A 7988-nucleotide genomic window follows, 5' to 3' on the forward strand; every position below is an offset into this window, starting at 1 on the left:
AGCAGCTGTGTGAAAAGCTGGTTGATTTGAAAGTGATCTCCAGCCTCATGATTGTCTGAGCTGACACAGAGCTGAATGTGATAATAGCCTGCATAAAAGGTTACAGACCACAGAAGGACTGGCTCAAAATCAGATGCCAAATAGTGCCGCTGTGTTTTGTTCTTTACACTTATCTGGAGCTGAGAATTTATAAAACACTTGATTTAACTCGAAAAGTATTTGTGGAGTACCATTATATGCAAAATAGTTGGCTTGATGCTAATATCTAGAGCAAATTAACAAGCTCAAAGTTGAATCAGCAAAGCATTTTTAAACACCCAGAGGGGGCGGTTTTCTTCAGTGCCATTACAATTCTAGGCAACGAACATTCATCCAACCCATCAGAGTGAGTGGAGATAATTGAATGAGTGTAATTGGGAAAGGATCAGCAGTCCTGGCACCATGGTCACTCTAATTCCATACCAACTGCCCTTTTTATGAATCTACATAAAGCAAGTCAGACATGTGATTTTTACAGAGTTGGGCCCTAACATGGAATCTGTCAATAATTTGACCAACTATAACAAAATTTCCAATGAATTGGAAACTGAGTGGTTAAAGCCAAATAGAATGAAGAACATTTATACCAAGGTCACCATTTTTAAAAGGACAAAGGAAAGATGAATCCAGTGTCTGGAGAGGTGTGTGCTCCTTTAAGTCAAATGGGCAGGAAGCTAGAACAGTGTCAAATGTCAGGATGCAATTCTGGAAAGGGTTGGACCTTGAATCAAACCATATTTGACATGTATGTATGTATGTATGTATGTGCATGTATGTGTGTATGTATGGTACTAGAGATTACACTCATGAACCTTCTACACCTCTGAGATACACCCCCAGCCCTATTTTATTTTTATTTTGAAACAGAGTCTCACTAAGTTGCTCCGTGTCTTGCTATATTGCTGAAGCTGGCTTTGAACCTGAGATCCTCTTATCTCACTTGTATTCCCATGTACAGGTGTGCACTACCATACCTGGTACATATTTGACATTTGATAAGTATCAGTAGTTAAAGAGATAAATCTAAGTTAAGATTGAAAGCCAAGTCTGAACATAAAATATTAGCATTAGAGTTTTTTGTTAGTTTTTATTCAGAGATCAGTGCAGAGAAATGCTAGGCTATCGGGGATCTTCAGAAAGACCGAAGACTGGTACAGTATTCCAAGCTAAAATGACATTTTTCCTCTTTAAAATAGCCCCTAGGAAAAAGACTCTCTGGGATTGTTCCTTTCCCATCATTGATGGATGAAAGGCTGATGGGATAATGTACTAAGATAATGTACTAAGGCTTGTCTACTCTGCCGCAGTCCATCTGGAGGTACGAGAAAGAACATTTAGGAGAACTGAAGGCAGAAATCCTGTGAAGCATCTTTTTTTCACACCCATAAATACATGTGTGCTCCACTTCTTCCCTCACCTTATCTAATACAGTGGGGAGAGATCAGTGACTTTGAGGGGATGTAGATGGATGCTTGTGGAAGAAGATAAGGGACCAACACAGCCTTAATTTCAACTTGTGCAGTAAAGTTCAAACAAAAACTGCACCTGGTTATATTTTTGGTATGGGAAAAGAGACTTCATAGAGTTCATAGAGTTCTAAGACTGTGAATACTGTTTAAAGTGTTCTAAGTAGCCAAGGTTTTATATGATCTCTGCTTCCATATAAGGCTGACAGGTAAAAACTTTGTTGGATTCCCTTAGTATTATAATTAAGATATATTGATGCAATTCAAGAAATATTGATTGAGATCCTTAGAAAGCAAGAGAAACATTACCCTTAGTCCTGAGCTTCTACCAGTTACAGTATCTTAGATGTTACAAAAGAGGGCCCATGACTCATTTGGTAGTACTCTCTCAAGGTGCTTTTTTTCTAGAGAGGGAAGAAAGTCTTTCCTACGTAACTAATAGCTATAACTAAACTAAAACAGTTTGATTGTTGGGTGAGAAATAAGTGGTGATGAAGTACACTTTCTGTATCAGAGCAGTAGTAACCTGCATCTACATACCTAAAGTGAGCAGGCTATGCAAAGCAAACTTTCTGGCAGGAGAACATCTTCAATGCTGAGCATCTACTCAGAGGTAGGGGACTGATTTCTAATACCGATCTGATTTAAAGTTTGTAATATCTTTTATCCCAAATTTGTTTACCAGTGCCCTACTGCTGCTTAAATACACATACAAAAGGATGTAAGGAATTTAATGGTTGTAACAAATGCCTTCAAATTCACCCACGTTGATCCATTGCCCATGGCTTCAAGAAAATCCCTAAAGCAAAAGTAAACACATTAAGGCAAAGTATGAAAGTTCAAGGTGCTCTGGACTAGGCACCTGCTCCATCTGAGGTCAGAAGTGGGGAAGAAATGCAGTGCAGGGTTAAGAAGGCATTTGCTACAACCATTAAACTCATTATATTTTTTTGAATGTGCAGCAGGTGAGCAGGCACCGTGTACCTCAAGCATTTATGCCTTACCTTGATGTGTTGGCCTGCGCTTCTGCCAGAAAGATTTCCCTGCAGCACGGGCATTGGCTCAGCCTAGGCGAATTGGCAGGAACTGTAATGTGCTCTGAAGTAACTCTAACCCACTGGAAGAGAAGAGACTCATGGGTAAAGGCTCATCTTTTCTCCTTTGGAGAGTCGGTTCTGAAGCACTTTCTACAAACACAGGCAGAATAAATATTATAAAAATGGCCACATTATCAAAAGTTATATACAAATTCAACTAAAAATCTATTATAAACCAATGTTATTCCTCACAAAACTAGAAAAAAAACTATTCTAAAATTTATATGGAAAACAAGTGTTCCAGAATAGCCACAGAAATTCTCAGCAATAAGAATATGCAGGAGGCATCACAATACCTGATTTCAAATTATACCACAGAGCTACAATAATAAAAACAGCATGGTACTGGCACAAAAGCAGATAGACCAATGTAATGGAATAGAATACACAGAAACAAAGCCACACACTTATAGCCAGTTGATTTTTGACAAAGGTGCCAAAAACCTACACTGGTAAAAGCCAGTATTTATAAAAAATGATGCTGGAAAAAATTGTTATCCATATGTAGAAGGTTGGGAATAGACCCTAATCTCTTACCCCGTACAAAGTTCAACTCAAGATACATAAGAAAACTAGAAATCAGATCAGAAACTTTGAAATTCCAGGAGAGGGCATAGGACCAATTTGCCAACATATCTGTACTGGTAGAGACTTCCTCAGTAAGACCTCCAAGGCTCAGGAAATAAAGAAAATGATCAATAAATGGGATGGCATTAAAGAGTTTCTGTGCAACAAAGGAAACTGTCAAGAGTCTATAAAAGGAAGCTGCAGAATGGGAGAAAATCTTTGTCAGCTACTTCTCTGATAGAGGAGTAATGTATAAAATATACAAAAAACTTTAAAAAGTTCACACTACAAAGTAAAATAATCAAATCCAAAATGGACAATTGTACTGAACAGACACGGCTATGCAGTTCCTCAGGGAGACTCTGAGGAATGGAGAGTCATCTGTCCACAGAGATAACCAGCTCAGGAATGTAGACATTATTTTTTTTTTCTGTTTTTCTACCTTACTGTTTTCATTCCTCATGCTTGCTTACTGAGAACCACTTATAAAGTATGTAACCTGCATCGGCATCCTTGTCTCAGGATTTGCTGTCAGGGAAATGTAAGCTAAGACAATGGTTTGAAACATTAAATTTTTTAGTAAAAATTTTTTACTACATTCTAGTTGGGAGGCTGCTATATCCTCAGAAAAAGGTAATATGTTGTGATATTCTGCTTGTATTTTGCTACCATAAGGGAGTCCTCAGAAACTTCAATAAAAAAAAAAAAAACAGGGCTAAAACATGCATAAAACATGACCTGAAATTGTAAGAAGATTCAACTACTGAAATAAGCACTGCTGGAAACATCTCTTACTAACTACAAAGTTAAAAATATTGAAGGGCAAATTCTAAGAAAATAAATAATTTTAATTATTCTAAGAAAATAAATTCTAAATAATAAGAAAAATGTTTATTAAATCATTTGTATCTAGAAAAATTATTTGTGCCAGTTCCATAGAGTTTGTATAATTGCATTGATATTTATTGGGTAATCTCACTAGTATTATAAATAAAGAGTGAATTACTATATTAATTTATAACTGAAACCACTTATAAAATAGAATTTGTGTTACTTAAATCAGTGTGTTATATAGAAAGCACCAAAGATACAGAAGTTATCTGAGGTAAGTGGAATACCTCATGATGATGTAGTTTCTTTATAAAATGCCACACAGTTTTCAAAAAATAGTCTTTCAGCCTTTCTCTTTGCCACTCACATATATTTCAGAAGTGATTCTTGTAGTGAAAGGTTAGTGTTTGAAGGGTTTCTATGTTTTTCTGTCTCCTTTAAGTGTCAAATGTGGGAACATAGAAAAAGCAAACACCACGTATTAAACGATCTATCATTCATTGGAAGGTGATGGATGGGGTCAGACTCATTCAGGCAGTAAATTCACATCCATTTTCTCGGAAAGCTTTTTGACATAGTTTTGGAAGTCCTCTCTTGATATAAAATATTATCTCCCTCTCCTCGTTGCTTCCCTCCTTTCATCATCTCCTCCCAGGTGTAAAAGGCAATGAGATTTCAAATATACTGAAGACCTTTTTAAAAAGTCAAATACATCTGATATATCCAGTGAAAGTCAGTGCCTTGGTAATCTTGAACTTACCAAAGAAAATAATTTTTGAGTCTTCTTCTAAATTAATATGAGTTAGAAGCAAAGGTAATTATTTGATTCACACACTGAGAAACAGGTGTAGATGCTATTTGGAGATCCAAATAAACATGCCAATTAGTGCATTAGGCTTGTGTGCAAATGCAGCCTCACTTAATTGACATGCCTAAGACAACTTGACTATTTTTTTATAAAGTAAGTTTGCTAGCAGATAAGTAGAGAATGCACACAAATTGTGAGCCTCTGGATCTTTGAAGAGGCCAGACTTGCTTTGTTCTGCATTGGACCCCCTACAGTAGCACTTTGCATTATCTCAAATGCTGCTGGGGTCATGATGATCCCTGGAACAGAGAAAAACAGAAAGTGGGTCCAGATGGAGCATGCATATATAAATAGTAGAGAATACAAAACAAAAATTGGGATTCAGTATTTTGGAGGAATTAAGATTAAAAAAAAGGACAGGAAAGCAATGCCTCTCATATCTGATGTGATTACATTTTTTAGAAACAGTATAAATCAGGAATTTTTACTGCGATACTAACATTGAGTTAACACTGAATTAACATTGAAATTTGGTTTTCTTTTTCTTATGTTTTTGTTAACCTTTATCTAATGGAAGAGGAAAAGTGGAAGCAGGCTAATTCTGTGAGCACCATCAAGTCTGACATGCAGATTGTGATATTTTGGGATCAAAAAGTATGTAAATGTACAACAGAATGAATTCACATAAGGCAAGCAGTATGTAAAGCTATTGATTATTTAGAAATGTGATGTATGTCATGTAGGCTGCTATTTGTGGTAACAGGATGGCAGTCCTAAAATAGTAACTTGCATGAAAAAAAAATAAAAGTGCTGGTGTCTGTCTTTGTAACCCAGCCACTTGTTTGAGAATCTCTGAGCTGTGTTGAGAACAAGAGGTTACTAGAAACATACAGGCATTGTCAAGGAAAGAGACAGGAAAGATATGTTCTGCTTTTCTGAACAAATTATATTATTTATGGACACTGCATTTACTGAAAGCTATTTTGCTTTTACAACAAATAATCTAAAATAATTTATTTAAATGTAACTTTTGACAATCCAGATTTTAGGGAGAATGTAAATATAAAAGTATAGGACAGGATGTACTTCTAAAAGCTAATGTAATCTACTCCCTCTGTTCAGAGAGTTTAAGAAGCTGGCACACCTGCAAATTGTGACTTGGTTTGTACAGAAAACAGTCAACTGGTATTTTAGAAAAACTTATTTCTTAATATGCAGTATTTTTCATTCAAAATATTACATAAACATCTCTTTTACTACATATTATGGTAATGAAATTAAGCTCTAATTTATGAACTGTATCTACTGGGGCATACCTGTAATCCTAGTAGTTGGGAGGCTGAGACAGGAGGAACACCGCTTCAAAATCAGCACATGATAATTTAGTGAGGCCCCTTTTCAAAATAAAGATTGAAAAGAACTGGGTTTGTAGTTCAATGGTAGAATACTCCTAGGTTTAGTCCCCAGTAATACATACACATTCACACACACACACACACCTTACCTATATTTGGCTCCACCCTCCCTAAAAAAGCTTACAATCTAGTCATCAAGACAGTGTGTTTGTACATAGGTAAAACAACTATTTAAAAAAAAGATGTAGAAGCTCTGGTAGTAGTGAAATCCATAGTCCCAAGAAATAAAGCTATTTTATATGTAATTATTTTTCTTCTTGATTTGAAATAATGATGGCCTTTACTTTTTCTTTCTTGCTATCTTTTGAATAGCTTTCTGATATTTATTAATGAGAAAAGCAGAATTTTGTTCCAAGCAGTCTTAATGGCACGGCTGCTTTACTTCTTTGGTCTAATTAGCTACCCATAGAATGAGAAGAGCTTTGAGTATTGTTACAATAAACTGGTATAAACCCTGCCAGTTAACATCTCTAATGATGTATTTTTGTTTCCACCCTCTGAGACCATTCCTTAATCCTCTTCCTTTTACATGCATGCTTTTGCTTTTTGCCTCTTTTGGCTTAGAGTTAAGTCCATGCTTCATAAAATGGAAATATTTATTGAGAAGCTAAAATAACAGTGTGCAAACTTGACAGTGAGCTTTCATTTGATATCACTTGGTATATTTTATTAAAGCCAACAGATCAGATTTAAATAGCCGTACAATCTGTACTACTATATAAGGTCTATGTGTGTGCAGCATTTATTTGCCATTTTTCTAGAGTCAGAAGTAGGCATTTTGGAGGGCTGTAACTTTGTTCTGCTGGTATTATATTTTGTTAGTCACAGAATCCCAGCTGCTTCTTAATGAGATATAAACATAATTCAGAGAAAAATAGATGAAGAAAATTAAGTAGAAAATAATGGAATAAGAGGTAGTGAGATAAAAAAGATCTACTAAAGAATTTTTTTTTTACCAAGCTACTCTGTAGTATCCTTTGATTGTGGGTACACACAAATGGAGACAATATTACATTCAAAATCTACCAACTGTTAATTTGTCAGCTTTGCGGTGGAAAAAAAGACTTAAAAATTCCTGCAACTCTGGGTAAAAGTCATTGTTCACACTAATATTTTGAGAATTTAAATTCTTTTTGATAACTGAAAAGATTTTTGTTTCAAATACTTTTAGTCGTGATTACTGGTATGAGTGAATTAACCTGGAAATAGTGTATTTTTTCAAACTTTACAAATTGACCATTTCTGATGTTTTCTGGAAATTTTAGTTTTTAGTCACTCAAAAGTAAGAGTTAACATTTAGCTAGTGCGATATTGTGGAGAATGTTGCTAGAAACAGGTTAACATTTACCTTGGAATGGTCTAAGAGTTATGGAAAGACAAGATTAGACTGTGAGACTTGCTGAAAGCAGCCTGCTCCTCCAATGTAAACATTCTGGTGTTCTTGTTGGCTCCTATTTCCAGATATTATGCTTTCTAAACATTGTCCCAAGGATCTTGCACATCCTCAGTGCTTTTATGTTTGTTGTCTCAAGGACTCTACAACTGTTCTGTGGTTTGCCCAGTTAGGCTTTTTTCCTAGCTCTTCAAGCACCTTTACTAGTTAAGCATTACTGTCCAGACTCTGCACATGTGTAGCAGTAGCTTGACCCTATTATTTGACTTGACAAATTGGGGCAAGCAATGAAATTTCAGTTACAGGTAGTAGTCTCATTTTGTTGAAGAAAAAATATTTCCTGAAAATCACTCAAACTATTTAATGTTCTGA

This window comes from Muscardinus avellanarius (assembly GCF_963383645.1).
Source record: "Muscardinus avellanarius genome assembly, chromosome: 12".
Classification (NCBI taxonomy): Eukaryota; Metazoa; Chordata; class Mammalia; order Rodentia; family Gliridae; genus Muscardinus; species Muscardinus avellanarius.